This window comes from Sminthopsis crassicaudata, chromosome 2, assembly GCF_048593235.1.
Source record: "Sminthopsis crassicaudata isolate SCR6 chromosome 2, ASM4859323v1, whole genome shotgun sequence".
Taxonomy (NCBI): Eukaryota; Metazoa; Chordata; class Mammalia; order Dasyuromorphia; family Dasyuridae; genus Sminthopsis; species Sminthopsis crassicaudata.
In genome coordinates, this window is record NC_133618.1 from 26,063,063 (window position 1) to 26,079,698 (window position 16,636).

The window sequence follows — 16,636 nt, forward strand, 5'->3', positions numbered from 1 at the left end:
ATAGTGGGAGATCTTAACTTTGTATTCTCAGAATTAGATAAATCAAACCACAAAATAAAAAAGAAGTCAAAGAGGTAAATAGAATACTAGAAAAGTTAGAAATGATAGATCTTTGGAGAAAACTAAATGGAGACAGAAAGGAGCACATTTTCTTCTCAGCAGTTCATGGAACCTATACAAAAATTAGGACGTATATTAGGACATAAACTCAAATTCAGTAAGGCAGAAATAATAAATTCATCCTTTTCACACAACAATGCAATGAAAATTACATTCAATAAAAAGCCAGGGGAAAACAGACAAAAAATAATTGGAAACTAATCTCATACTAAAGAATGATTAGGTGAAACAGCAAATCATAGGCATAATTAATAACTTCATCCAAGAAAATGACAATAATGAGACATCATACCAAAATGTGTGGGATGTAGCCAAAGCAGTAATAAGGGGAAATTTTATATATCTAGAGGCCTATTTGCATAAAATAAAGAAAGAGAAGGTCAATGAATTAGGCTTGCAACTAAAAATGCTAGAAAAGGAACAAATTAAAAACCGCTAGATAAACAAGAAACTTGAAATTCTAAAAATAAAAGGAGAGATTAATAAAATTGAAAGTAAAAAAAATTATTGAATTAATAAAACTAAGAGTTGGTTCTATGAAAAAACCAACAAAATAGACAAACCATTCGTAAATCTGATTTAAAAAAGGAAAGAGGAAAATCAAATTGTTAGTCTTAAAAAAAGAAAAGGGAGAACTCGCCACTAATGAAGAGGAAATTAGAGCAATAATTAGGAGTTACTTTGCCCAAATTTATGCCAATAAATTCAATAACTTAAATGAAATGGAAGAATACCTTAAAAAATATAGCTTGCCCAGATTAACAGAGGAAGAAGTTAAACAGTCCCATCTTAGAAAAAGAAATAGAATAAGCTATTAACCAAATTCCCTAAGAAAAAATCCCCAGGACCAGATGGATTTACATGTGAATTCTACCAAACATTTAAAGAACAATTAACTCCAATGTTATATAAACTACTTGAAAAAATAGGGATTGAAGGAGTCCTACCAAATTCCTTTTATGATACAGACATGATATTAATACCCAAACCAGGTAGGTTGAAAACAGAGAAAGAAAATTATAGACCAATCTCCCTAATAAATATTGATACTAAAATCTTAAATAAAACATTAGCAAAAAGATTACAGAAAATCATCCCCAAAATAATACACTATGACCAAGTAGGATTTATACCAGGAATGCAGGGCTGGTTCAACATTAGGAAAACTATTAGCATAATCGACTATATCAATAACCAAATTAACAAAAAACATATGATCATCTGAATAGATACAGAAAAAACATTTGACAAAATCCAACATACATTCCTAATACAAACACTTGAGAGTATAGGAATAAATGGACTGTTCCTTAAAATAGTCAGGAGCATCTATTTAAAACCATCAGTAAGCATCATATGTAATGGAGATAAACTGGAACCTTTCCCAGTAAGATCAGGAATGAAGCAAGGTTGGCCACTATCACCATTACTATTCAATATTGTACTAGAAACGCTAGCCTCAGCAATAAGTCATGAAAGAGTTAAAGGAATTAGAGTAGGTAATGAAGAAACCAAACTATCACTCTTTGCAGATGATATGATGGTATATTTAGAGAACCCCAGAGATTCTATTAAAAAGCTATTAGAAATAATTCACAACTGTAGCAAAGTTTTAGGATACAAAATAAATCCACATAAATCCTCAGTATTTTTATACATCACCAACAAAATCCAACAGCAAGAGATACAAAAAGAAATTCCATTCAAAATAACTGTTGATAGTATAAAATATTTGGGAATCTATCTACCAAAGGAAAGTCAGGAATTATATAAGCAAAATTACAAAACACTTGCCACAAAAATAAAGTCAGATTTAAATAATTGGAAAGACATTCAGTGCTCTTGGATAGGCTGAGCGAATATAATAAATATGACAATGCTCTCTAAACTAATCTATTTATTTAGTGCTATACCAATCTGACTTCCAAGAAACTATTTTAATGACATAGCAAAAGTAACATCAAAATTCATATAGAAGAACAAGATTCGAGAATTTCAAGGGAATTAATGAAAAAAAAATCAAATGAAGGTGGCCTAGCTGTACCTGATCTATATTATATTATATACTATATTATAAAGCAGCAGACACCAAAACCATTTGGTATTGGCTAAGAAACAGATTAGTTGATCAGTGAATAGGTTAGGTTCACAAGACAAAATAGTCAATAACTATAGCAATCTAGTGTTTGACAAACCCAAAGATCCCAACTTTTGGGATAAGAATTCATTATTTGACAAAAACTGCTGGACAAACTGGAAATTAGTTTGGCAGAAATTAGGCATGGACCCACATTTAATACCACATACCAAGATAAAATCAAAATGTGTCCATGATTTAGACATAAAGAACGAGATCATAAATAAATTAGAAGAACATAAGATAGTTTACCTCTCAGACTTGTGCAGGAGGGAGGAATTTGTGACCAAAGAAGAACTAGAGATCATTATTGATCACAAAATAGAAAATTTTGATTATATCAAATTAAAAATAATGATGAATGTTGGAAGGGATGTGGGAAAAGTGGGACACATGCATTATTGATGGTGTTGTGAACGAATCCAACTATTCTGGAGAGTAATCTGGAATTATGCCCAAAAAGTTATCAAACTGGGCATACCCTTTGATCCAGCAGTGCTACTAATACTAAAGAAGGGAAAGGGACCTGTATGTGCCAAAATGTTTGTGGCAGCCCTTTATGTAGTGGCTAGGAATTGGAAAATGAATGGATGCCCATGAATTGGAGATTGGTTGGGTAAATTGTGGTATATGAATGTTATGGAATATTATTGTTCTGTAAGGAATGATCAGCAGGATGAATACAAAGAGGCTTGGAGAGACTTATATGAGCTAATGCTGAGTGAAATGAGCAGAATCAGGAGATTATTATACACTTCAACAACAATACTGTATGAGGATGTATTCTGATGGAAGTGGATATCTTCAACAAAGAGAAGATCTAATTCAGTTCCAATTGATTAATGATGGACAGAATTGGCCACACTCAGAAAAGGAATACTGGGAAATGAGTGTAAACTGTTTGAATTTTTGTTTTTATTTCCGGGTTATTTTTACCTTCTGTATCCAATTCTTCCTGTGCAACAAGAAATTCAGTTCTGCACACATATATTGTGTCTAGGATATACTATAACATATCTAACATGTATAAGACTGCCTGCCATCTAGGGGAGAGGTTGGAGGGAGGGAAGGGAAAAGTCAGAACAGAAGTGAGGGCAAGGGATAATGTTGTAAAAAAAATTACCCATGCATATGTATTGTCAAAAAAAGAGTTATAATTATAAAATTAATTAAAAAAAACAAATGAGGAAACTGAGGCAAACAGGATTAAGTGACTTGCCCAGGGTCACATTGCTAAGGATCTGAGGTCTGATTTGAACTCAGGTCTTCTTGACTACAGGTTCAATAATTTGATCCACTGAGTGGCTAACTTGTCTCAGATAAAAGAGTTTTCACAAAACAGATTGTGGCTGCCTATGCCTTACTTCAGGGCTTTTTAAATTTTTCTCCTGAGAAATTTTTATACAACTTAGGTATATTGGTATATAGGTACATAAATTAGATATGCAAACCAAATATTTGCTGGAAATAAATCATAAAAAATTTATTTTAAAACAAAAAAATAATTTTATAACTATGAACTTTCAATAAATGCCTTTGTTTTGAATTGCATGTGTCCTCTGATTGATTAGTATGTATAAACACATTAGTGGGGGCTAATAGTCATCACAAATTATGACTCTGTATGGAAATTGATTCACAGAATCTACCACAGGGATCTGCCGTGGAGTTGGAATTGCCTTTACATGTTACATTTTAATAACAAAAAGTGTCACAAAAGTTTTGGTGAAGTTTTTAAAGTCTTGATGTCACTAAGACTTTTGAGACCCCTCTACTTTGCAGAATTTTCTAAGAATTGTAATCATTTGTTTATAGTTGAAAAATTCATCTTTTCCTTCTTTGAAAATCTGTCTATTTGGTCTTCTCAAGTCTGACACAACTTTCTGAACTGATGTCAAATGAAGAATGCAAATCCAGGAAAATAATATACTCTGGCACAACAACTATATAATAATTTTTAAAAATAACAGCAAAAAGAAACTCAATTTGAGCATTTTCTAAGATTATGACAATTCTATTTTGTTGTAGAAGACATGAGACATGGAAGGGCTGAATTGAAATCTCACCTCAACAGCTCTGTGATCCTGACAAAATCTAATCTTTTCCCCCTCAATTTTCTCATCTGTAAAATGAGGATAATAATAGTACTTATACCACAGGGGTTGTTGTGAATATCAAATGAAATAAATTTGTAAATACTTTGTAGTCCATAAAGTGTTACAAAATATTAGTTATTTTTTTCATGTACCTAAGCTCTTTGAAAGCAGAAATTATCTATATCTATACACACACATACACACACACATACACACATATATTATTCCACCATTAACATATAGTAAGCAATTAATAAAAGCTCACTGATTGATTAATAATGCACTCAAAAGCAGAGACTGATCAATCATGCTTTTTTCTCACATCTCCTAAAGCCATTAGTGCAGTTCTAATAATACAGCACGAGAGCAAAAAAGAATTAATCAGCCTCATGGTCATAGGCTTCAGGAATAATTGTTTACATACTAGGGGTTTAGAAGCTTTGTATATGCCATGCTAAGTGTGCCCAGATACCTCTAGAAAGAAATTCCATTGCATCAAATCACAAACCTACATTGGTTTTGGGGAGGGTAATATGTTCCTGCAGATTGGGTTGATGAATCCTGAAGGAGTGAGAGAGTAATGATAGAGACTTCACAAGAAAATCCTTTCTATTTCTGGTCATCCTTTTCACTAAGAAATTATTTCATTCCTTTATGTTCCTCCTACTGCTCTTTCCCTCATAATCTACTCTTCCGCCATGTAGTTTTTTTCCTTCCAATACTAATCTCTTGGTTTCTGTGGTATCTGGAGCTCATCCCACCTCTTCTACTGAAAAGGCAATCCAGGAACTGGAAATTTAGTCAGAGATAAGCCTTTTGGTGGTGGATCAATTGTTGACCACTACTGGGGAAGTGAACAAAGCCATATGTCAAGTAGGTGGCAGTTAACAGGAGAACTAGACTTCAGGCTGTGGGTAGGGGATACAAAGTGGATCTTCAAGGAAGAAGAAGAATTGACTAAGGTATTTATAGAAAACCCTAAGGTTGTCTCAGAGTCACTTATTAATCACTTGATTCCTACTGGAGAAGGGAGAGGGTATGCACAAAATTAACTATAATATGAATGAAAGTGAGAAAATGCAAAAGGTCTAGGAAAAAATGCTATGAAAAATCTGATGAGAACTCACTATTCCTCAGTCAGTACTGAGGGAAGGCAACATGAATAGCACATGAGTTCAAGCAGTAAAGAAAGAAAGACACTTGATAGATAGAAATTGGAGTAAGAAAGGAGTTCATTCCATAGGATGAGGACCATGTTAGACTATATAGAAACAGGAGAAGACAAGATAAAAATACAAATACAATGTGAAGAAAACTCCAATTATTTCTAGAATGAATATAAAAGAGAGAAGAAAGTTAAAAGACTGGAAATGTAGACAGAAGCCACAGTACAAAGAAACCAACAAACAAGCTTTAATGCTCAAATTAGGAATTTAATGTATAGTTCTCTACAGAGTTTTGTACAGGAATGACTTGCACAGAGTAGGACATGAGGAAGATTACATGGCCATGCTGAAAAAAAAGATGGGAAAGATGAGAAGTAGGGAAATCTATTAAGAAACTATTACAATAGAATAAATGGGAAGAGATGAAGAGTTCAAGAAGGACATTTAGAACTCAGTTGGAAAAGTGTGGTCAGACATGAAGAATATCATGGAGGCTGAATCCACAGGCCATGGTGGATGGCTGGACAACTGAGGTGGTAGAGAAAGGATTCCAAATTTGCTCATTTATTTATGATTTATGATTTATGATACTGGGAGACTAGTGATTCCAAAATTAGGATTAGAGAAGTTAGAAAAAGGAATAAGTGCATTCATAGATCTTCAGTATCATAGAGGGGCTGCTAGCTGGTGTTGCAATGGATACTCTATTAGGAAGACTCAGCTTCCTAAATTCAAATCTGACCTCAGACAATTACTAGCTTTGCGACTCTGGGCAAATAACTTAACCCTATTTGCCTCAGTTTCTTCACCTATTAAATGAACTGGAGAAGGAAATGGAAAACCACTCAAGTGAATTTGCAAAGAAAACCCCAAATAGAGCCATAGAGAATTAGACATGTCTGAAATGACTCAATAACAACAAAAGTAGCAGAAATCTAGAGCTGGAAGGGGGTCACAATCTGATAGCTAGTCCAATCCTCCTGTTTGACAAGCAATGGAGCTGAGGCCCAGAGATATCAGATACCTTCCTGAGATCACAAAGGGAGCAAACATTCAAGTAAATTTAAATCCAAGAGATCTGTTGACTCATGTATCTTCTTGATCTTTCTGTAGATCATTTTTTTCTCAAGATTCTCTCTAGCCTTCTGTGACTCTGCTCTCTCTTGGTTCTACTCTCATTTGTTACAATGGGGCTCCTCTGTTTTTCTGAATTTCTATTCATGTCCCATACAATAACTGAGGGTATCTTTCAGGCCTCTTCTCTAGCCACTCTTTTATTATTTGCTTCTATGTGCTCAGTTACCATCATTACCAAATGATTCTCAAGTCAAATTTTCCTGCTACTTTCTCTGCTATACGCCAGTTCCTCATCATGAATTTCCTATTAGACATCCTGTTGACAAACCCAGGATGTCCAAAACAGAATTCATGACCTTTTCCTCCAAACCCTCTCTCTTTCTTAATTTCACTGTTACTATTGATAGCATCACTATCCTTCCAGTCATCCAAGGTAAGACACAGGATACCTCTCTATTACACAAAACACAAATTTGATAACTTGTTAAATATTGTAATTTGTTTCTCTACAACATCTTTTTAATATAATCTATATCTCCATTATGTAGCCCCCATTCTAGTTCAGTCCCTCATTAACTCTCCCCTGAACTTTGTAATAATTTCCTAATTGATTTCACTGCCTCAAGTCTCTCCCTATTTAGAACACCCTGCTGCCCAAGTGTTTGCCTAAAGTTCTGATCACTTCAACTCTCTGTTCAATTAACTCCAGTGGTTTCCTATTATTCCCTAGAGAAAAAATATTGTCATTAAAAACTTATCATAACCCTAACATGCCTTTCCAAACTTCTTAAATTCTACTATGTTCCAGCCTCATTTGGTTTGTTATTTGCACATGACATTTCATCTTCAATCTTTTCCAATTTCTGGCCCTTAAAAATCCAGTAGGTTTTCTCTGGTCCCTCAGTTACTAAGCACTCTAATGATGACTTTGTGAAGCTCTGCCTCACTTAAGACCAATCAATGATGTGATCCTCTTTGAGAACGATGAATAATAACAATAACAGTCTTCCATTGATTCTATATTTACTTAAAATATTTTGGTTTGCATATGTTGTTCCCTCATTAGAATGTAAGTTCCTGGAGGACAGAAACTATTTTGATTTCTTTTTTATATCTTTGGTACTTTGCGCAGTGCCTGGGGAGAAGTGAGATTGGTGATTTTGCACAGCCCTCCCTCACTTAAATCCAATTCACTTGCATGTCCCCGATCTTATGGTCCTCTTCCTGAATGAAGAGCAAACAACAGTCCCTGTTTCATAGTAAGTGCCTAATAAAATCTTATTTAACTGATTGGTATGAACAGAGCATCTGGGGTTTACAAATGCTGAGCCCTAGGGAGAAGTTGAAGTGAATACACAGTTAAGGTGATCATCATTGTGGAAGCGGCAGCCAAAACCAGGGACAGATTGGAGGCAAGACAATATAAGACCAGCAAGCTAAGGCCTGGCATTCACACAGATTCACACACGGGGATGAAATATAATATAACTCTAAGAAAAAGCCTGATCTTCACTATACATTTCAACAACGATAAGATATTGTATGAAAATATATTCTAATTGAAGTGGATATCTTCAACATAGAGAAGATCCAATTCAGTTCCAGTTGATCAATGATGGACAGAAACAGCTACACGCAGAGAAGGAACACTGGGAAAGGAGTGTAAAATGTTTGCACTATTGTCTTTCTACCCAGGTTACTTATACCTTCAGAATGCAATTCTTACCATATAATAAGAAATTTGGTTTTACACACATATATTGTATCTAGGATATACTGTAACACATTTATTATATATGAGATTGCCTGTCATCTAGGGGAGGGAGTAGAGGGAGGGAGGGGAAAATTTGGAAAAGTGAATACAAGGGATAATGTTGTAAAAAAAATTACCCATGCATATGTACTGTCAAAAAAAAGTATAATTATAAAATTAATAAAAAATATATATCAGGGAATTCAAAGACAGAAGTATAACAATCTCTTCTCTCAAAGAATTAAAATTTTGCTGATAAATATTTTAAAAAGTAAATAAACTCTTAGCTTGTTTCAAAAAGAAAAAAAAAGAAAAGAAAAGAAAAGAAAAGAAAAGAAAAGAAAAGAAAAGAAAAGAAAAGCCTGATCTTCAGACAACTAGACACCATCATTCAAATATTACCTGGGAGGTTCAGGGTCAAGCCCAAAAGTAATCCAATTAAAGTCCCAATATTGTAGAGATTGTGGCCATTGACAGGAAAGCTCCTTCCAATTATGTGTCTACTCTATGTACCTAGTATGCTCTGTATATAGTAGATGCTTAAAGTTTGTTGAATTGCCCTGAATTGAATCAATTGTAGTCAGGGACCTTTGGCTTCATAAACAAAGCTAATTTGCCACCTTGTCCCTAATGACTCATTTCTATAGCATCAGTGATGGCACTAATGAGCCATAGCCTTTTGTTGGCCTAAGTGGTTAGACATAGACATATATTTAAAGGGATTTATGGTTTTAATCTAAGGGTTCCATTGAGGGGACTCCCCCACTGATGGCAAGTAAGTTCAAGAACCTGAGAATAACTATATTCCCCAGACAACAACTCTGCTAATAACCCAGTCCTTGTAAACAACTCCTGTTATGGAAAAGTCACTTGTTAATCACCTCTGTGGGGTCTAACCCCATCTCCTGCTCCTCAACAGTCACAGATTCTGAACACCCATGAAAGAAAACTGTAATGACCAAAGCCCTCAGCATTGTTTGGTGTTTGGACATCAAATTGCTTATGATCCATGGAGATGATATTAAAGAAAAAGCATCATCATCTGCTTTACCATTGCACCCATGAGTTCTTTCCATCTCACTTCTAGACAGCTCCTGTGTCTTGTCTCCTTCATTATAATATTATTATTTTGTCTTTGTATCTACACTGCATAGAATGATACTTTGCACATGGTAAGTTCTTAATAATTTATCGTAATTCATTTATTAAACCAAGAATTCTCTAACAATTGGGAATACTTCACTCATTGGACTATGGAATCCCCTAAGGTATGTTTTATCTTCTTCATTTGAATTCAGTTGGCATTTACACATGTGGATGGCACTGTGCCAGTCACCAATTTGGGGAACAACACCTGATGGGGAATAGACTTTAAAGTTTCCTTCCCTAACCGCAGACTCGATTTCCATTTAATTCATATTTACAAGGCTGACATAGCTCTCCCTGGTGACCAATGTCCTGCTTTGTATTGACAGGAGGGCAGAGCACCAATACCCGACTGAGCATGGATGAGGAACTGGAAAATTATATATATATAAAAGGGCCTCGGTTCATAACTGGGAACTACTTCCCTTAACTCCTGCAGAAGCCAAGAAGCTGTCTAAAATACAGAAATGGACAATAAAAGAAAGAGGAGAAAATCATTCACATGTTGGCTGCTCATACTAAGTGTATTTGCTCTGAGCGAGCTCCAGGCAGGTAAGTCCAAGGGAGGGGGCGAGAGAAGAAGGACTGAGCAAATGACATTGGGGTCTAAGGAGGGAGAGAGAGCCACTGAAGCCAGTTCAGGGAAGGCACAAGATAAAGAGAGAAAGTAGACAAAAGAAAATCTAAAACTTTTAAATAGTTTGGGATATTTCTCAAGTGACCTAAACCAGGTGGAATTAGTTAGAAAAATGTTTTAGAAAAAGCAAAGTGAACTTCCTGCAATGAATAGGGAAGAAAGGACAAATCCAGTTTTGGAAGAGTCTTTAAAGACAATAAAGGAAAAAAAATTAAGGAGATACAAACCAACAACATTTAGGGATGCTCCAAAGGTTAAAAATGTGAAGGGTTGATGAGTGGAATCTCACCTTTCTATGTATTATTATTATTATTAAATTTTGTACCTTTTGTGCAGTGGCAATTAATTGGTGGTATACTTCATAGAGTTTTGGATCTATAGTCAAGAAGACCTCAGTTTAAATTTGAATTCACTTATTAATTGCATGATCCTAGGCAAATCCTTTAACTTTGGTTGGTCTCAGTTTCTTTAACTGTAAAATCCAAATAATAATAGTAATAGTATCTATCTCACAAAGTTCTTGTCAGAATCAAATGTAATAATATTTGTGAAAAGTGCTAATCACAGTACTTGAACCATAGTAGATACTCTATGAATGATGATTCCCTTTCCCATTCCCTATTTTATTATTTGTTTATATCACTTTTGACCATTAATGATTAAGGCAGACCAGAAGGAAAATGTGTCTTTCTCTTGAGCCAGGGAGAAGCAAGTGGTAATGTCTTCTGAGATCAAACTGTGTACTACTTCTTTTTTTTTCTTTATTATAGCTTTTTATTTACAAGATATATGCATGGATAATTTTTCAGCATTGACCCTTGCAAAACCTTTTGTTCCAATTTTCCCCCTTCTTCCCCTCACCCCTTCCCCCAGATGGCAGGTAGACCAATATATGCTAAATATGTTAAAGTATATGTTAAACACAATATATCTATACATGTCCATCCAGTTATTTTGCTGCACAAAAGAATCGGACTTTGAAATAATGTACAATTAACCTGTGAAGGAAATAAAAAATGCAGGTGGACCAAAATAGAGGGATTGGGAATGCTATGTAGTGTGAACTCATTTCCCAGAATTCTTTTTCTGGGTGTAGCTGATTCTCTTCATTATTGAACAAATGGAACTGATTTGGTTTATTTCATTGTTGAAGAGGGCCACGTCCATCAGAATTGATCATCATACAGTATTGTTATTGAAGTATGTAATGATCTCCTGGTCCTGCTCATTTCACTCAGCATCAGTTCATGTATGTCACTCCAGGCCTTTCTGAAATCATCCTGCTGTTTATTTCTTACAGAACAATATTTTTCCATAACATTCATATACCACAATTTATTCAGCCATTCTCTGATTGATGGGCATCCACTCAGTTTCCAATTTCTGGCCATGACAAAGAAGGCTTCCACAAACATTCTTCTACATACAGGCCCCTTTCCCTTCTTTAAGATCTCTTTGGGATATAAGCCCAGTAGTAACACTTCTGGGTCAAAGGGTATGCACAGTTTGACAATTTTTTGAGCATAGTTCCAAATCACTCTCCAGAATGGCTAGATGTATTCACAATTCCACCAATAATGTATCAGTGTCCCAGTTTTCCCACATCCCTTCACATTCCTTATTATCTTTTCCTGTCATCCTAGCCAATCTGACAGGTATACAGTGGTATCTCAGAGTTGTCTTAATTTGCATTTCTCTGATTAATAATGACTTGAAGCATGTTTTCATATGGCTAGAAATAGTTTCAATTTCTTCATCTGAAAATTGTCCATTCATATCCTTTGGCCATTTATCAACTGGAGAATGGCTTGATTTCTTATAAATTAAAGTCAATTCTCTGTATATTTTGGAAATGAGGCTTTTATCAGAACCTTTGAGTGTAAAAATATATTCTCAGTTTATTGTTTTCCTTCTAATCTTGTCTGCATTAGTTTTGTTTGAACAAAAGCTTTTCAATTTGATATAATCAACATTTTCTACTTTGTGATCAATAATGATCTTTTGTTCTTCTTTGGTGGCAAATTCCTTCCTCCTCCTGTGTACTTCTTTAAAGTAAGTGAGAAATGAAGCATTTAGCATTTAGCTGGATTGTGGATTTGGGTGGTGAGGAGAGGGATCCATGATGATAGGAAGGATGGAGGAGATAGAGAGAGATTTATAGGAAATTGCTTCTATTTCTTATGGGTTTTCTGTGTCTGCCAAAGATGGCTTATATGCTCACTAAGTTAAATAATTCTGGATTCTGGCATTTCCAATATTCTTATGAGATTATTTGGTTTTCATCCCAGTACTTACTCTCAATTGATTTTTTTGTCTAAATTGTAGTCTTTTTTTGGTCAATTTCCTGTCACTTGAGATACTTATCACACTTATCTGCTTTTTTATTGAAATAATTTGTGTTTATATTTCATTGATCAACTAGTCTATTTCTTAGCCAGTACCAAATGGTTTTGATGACTGCTGCTTTATAATATAGCTTCAGATCAGGTACAGCTAGACCACCTTCATCTGACTTTTTAAAATTAATCCCCTTGAAATTCTTGACCTTTTGTCCTTCCATATGAATTTTGTTGTTATTTTTTCTAGGTCATTAAAATAGTTTCTTGGGAGTCTGATTGGTATAGCACTAAATAAATAGATTAGTTTGGGGAGTGTTGTCATCTTTATTATATTCGCTTGGCCTATCCAAGAGCACTGAATGTTTTTCCAATTATTTAAATCTGACTATTTTTGTGGCAAGTGTTTTGTAATTTTTCTCATATAATTCCTGACTTTTCTTTGGTAGATGGATTCCCAAATACTTTATACTCTCGACAGTTGTTTTGAATGGAATTTCTCTTTGTATCTCTTGCTGTCGCATTTTGTTGGTGATGTTGCTTACCACTTTCCAGGCACTACTTTTCAGAGCTTGGAGACAGAATCATCACAATGTTCCTAGTGTGACATATATTCCTGGATATTTTAAGGAAATAGTTATAACCTCAGGAGGAATTGTTGATAAGACCTCCCTTTCTTTCCCTTTTCAGAGGAAAACAAAACTAACCAAGCACAAGTGGCTAATAACTCTGAAGAATCCCAAGCACTGAAAGGTATGTTAACTGATTCTTTCCCTTTGTCTCCTCAGACTGCATCAGTCCCTTTTTTTTATTGAAGCTTTTTACAAAACATATGCATAGGCAATTTTTCAGTATTGACCCTTGCAAAACCTTTTGTTCCAAATTTTTCCCTTCCTTCACCCCACCCTCTCCCCTAGCTGGCAGGTAGTCCAATAAATGTTATGTATATATGTGTGTATATACACACACACACACACACACACACACACACACACAATTATCTTGTCTGCATCAGTTTTTAACTGTAGAATGATAATGGGTCATTTTCTTGGATATTAGTATTACTTCTCATCCTTAAATTCAATGACTGCCTCTGATGTCAGAATGGATGAAAATACTCCTATACTCTACCAGTGCATTAACTAAACCTGCTCCTTCAACACTCCCTTATACAAGGTGGGATACTAATTTCTCTCTACACTAAAATGTCTCATGTTAATGGCCCAGTCTGCTCCTTAAGAAAACAGAACACTGGAGTTAGAAAAGTACTTGTTATGTCAAGGAAGAATTTCTGACCCAATCTGTTAACAGATTACCTACTGGCGTTGTGCTCCAAGTTATCCTAGGGACACTTCATTCTCTTAAGTGTTCCCAGGGTAGTTGTCATAATTATCCTATTGATACAAAGGCTGGAAAGGAGGTGAGTAGGAGGACATGATAAGATATAGGGATATATTTTTTGAAAATTTGTTTTCCCCTTTCTTGTTATACAGGCCACCACAGGAAGGAAGATCGATTCATTGCAGTGGGTACAAGACATTCTCTCTTCAACTTCACTGTAGTTCATGTTATTGATGATGTGCAGGTGTGCTCCTATCATAAAGAGGACGAGCAACTTGTGTTCAATGAAGCATGGGTCACCAAGGCACTAGGGAAAGACTACATTGAGCATAAGAAGAAAGCTCTTCTAAGAGCTCAGATGGATTACAGTTGGCTCCTCAGGCTCCTGATCCAGAATGAAACCAAGAATGATGGTAAGTGAGACAAATGAAATTCATACAATCAGAATTAGAAGGGCCTTCCTTGGCTATAGAGTTCAACACATTCATGAAAGAAATCCCTTCTATATCATATCCAACAAGTGCTCGTTCGGTCTCTGAAGACATCCCAGAATGATGAATGCATCACCTCTTAAAGCCGCACATTGAATTTTTGGACCAAATTGATTGTTAGGAAAAGCTTAAATAATTCAACCCAATGTACAGATCACTCTTGAAACTGATTAAAAAGAAATAATTTTCCATATTTACTCCTTGCTTCAATTTACCTGTCCTACAATATTCTATTTTTCTAGAAGACCCTAATAGGTTCACATATGAATAATCTTTTCCTCTGAATAAACCTAGGAGACAGAGTACAAGTATTGTTACACCTATTATACAATAGGAAAAATTATGTTTAAAGGTAACATACAAAATATTTTAGATAATTTTACATATATGGGAGGGCAGTATGAAGTGTGAAGTCTGAGAGACAACTGTAGAGTTGGAAGGAGAAAGATTTGTTTTTGAATTCCACTTTAGGCATTTATTAGCTACATGGCATTTCATTGGGTAGGTTACTTAAAATCATTCAATCTCGGGTCCTCATTTGCAAAATGAGGACCATAAAGCACATATCTCTATGGTCAACAGTATGATGGTCAACAGCAATAATACTCTCTATATAAAGTGCTATGAAAATATTTAAGGTACTATATAAAAATGTTCAATATTGTCATTATGGTAAACTTTGAGGGCTTAAGTAAATTACTCAAGATTATATAATTAGCAATATACTGGATTCATATTAGCACTTCTGACTTCAATTTCAATCTTGATCCCATTATATCATAATGACTCCTTGATCTCTCTACAGAGATTCACACAATGCAGCTTGTTGTAAATTGTCAACTGGATAATGGAATCGAGGTAGGCAGCCATGTTTGTTTTGCCATAGATGGTGAAGATTTTATGAAGACAGATGAACAGACTAACCACTGGATTATCATGAAGCCTCAAGCAGAGCACATCAAATACATGGCAGAAAGTTATTTTGGGATTAAAATGAGAGATAGGACTATAAAGGCATATTGTTATGATATGATGAGGACAATCCTGGAATACTCAAGCATGAAGGAGAATGGTAAGTTCTCCGTTTTTTCCCATTTCCTCCTAGACTTCTCTAAGATCATGAGAGCAAAGCACAGGCTCTAGTCAGCTTTATCAAGCTGAGAAAACTCTTGAGTTTGAGCTTGGGAAAGACTGCTTCTTGTCAGAGGATCAGTATAGCTAAGTGTGGAGATTTTCATAAACACTGGAATTATAAAGATGATAATGTAAGGCAGTGACTCACATGAGTTCTCCCCCAAATTCTTCCCAATACCTTTAAATAATGACTCTACACAAATTCGGGCAGCAGGACCCTCAAAAAGACAGAGCAAAACATTTTTCCAAACCAAGACAACTTAGAAGGTCGGCAGAAAAGGTCTGTTGCTATCCAGCACAGACCAAGCCAGCACAGCCCTGATCCCAGCAAACCAAGAGCAGCCCCTGAGAGCCCTTGAATCAGCAGAGACTGTAGCTGCTTCTCGAGCTCTCTGCTTACAGAGAATAAAGGAGTTACACAACTGTTCAAAAGAAGATTACAGGGTCTCTTTGCTAGCATTGAGGCAGGACTCTGTTGCTTTGCTCATTCTCAGGTCTGGGTTACAATGTTGGCTAACAGTCCCAGGGTGAGGAGGAGCACTAGAACACCAGAACTTGCAGCAATAGTGGAGCATGAACCCACCTCACAATTCTAGGGTAGAAAAGAGTTCTTGTGGTCACTAACAGACACGGGTATGGGCCAGGAGAGTAATAAATGGCCCTCTCCTTAAATCATTCCACCATAAAAGAGCTGCAAACTTACAGGACCCTAGAAGTATCTTTGAAAACAACTGCACAAACCCCCTGAAGTTTGGGACAGTGCACCCTGCATCTTGGAACTATTTTTTAACAAAGAATTAAAAAGCCAATTAATAGGTTGGGAAAATGAGTAAACAATAGAAGAAAAATCTGACTATTATAAAGACAATCAAACTACATAGAAGAAGGCAACAAAATCAAATCTCTTACATCCAAAGCCTCTAAGAAAAACATGAATTGGTCTCAGGCCATGGAAAAACTCAAAAAGGATTTTGAAAATCAAGTAAGAGAGAGACAGAGGAAAAATTGTGAAGAGAAATGATAGTTAGGCAAGAAAATCATGAAAAGCCAGAGGCTTAACAAAGGAAACACAAAGAATACACTTTTAGAAGAGTTGCTTTAGGGATCTAGTAAAAATAATTATGATCACTATTGGCAAATATTTATTGAGTATTCACTGTATGCAAAGTACTATCCTAGGTACTGTGTAGTATACAAATAAG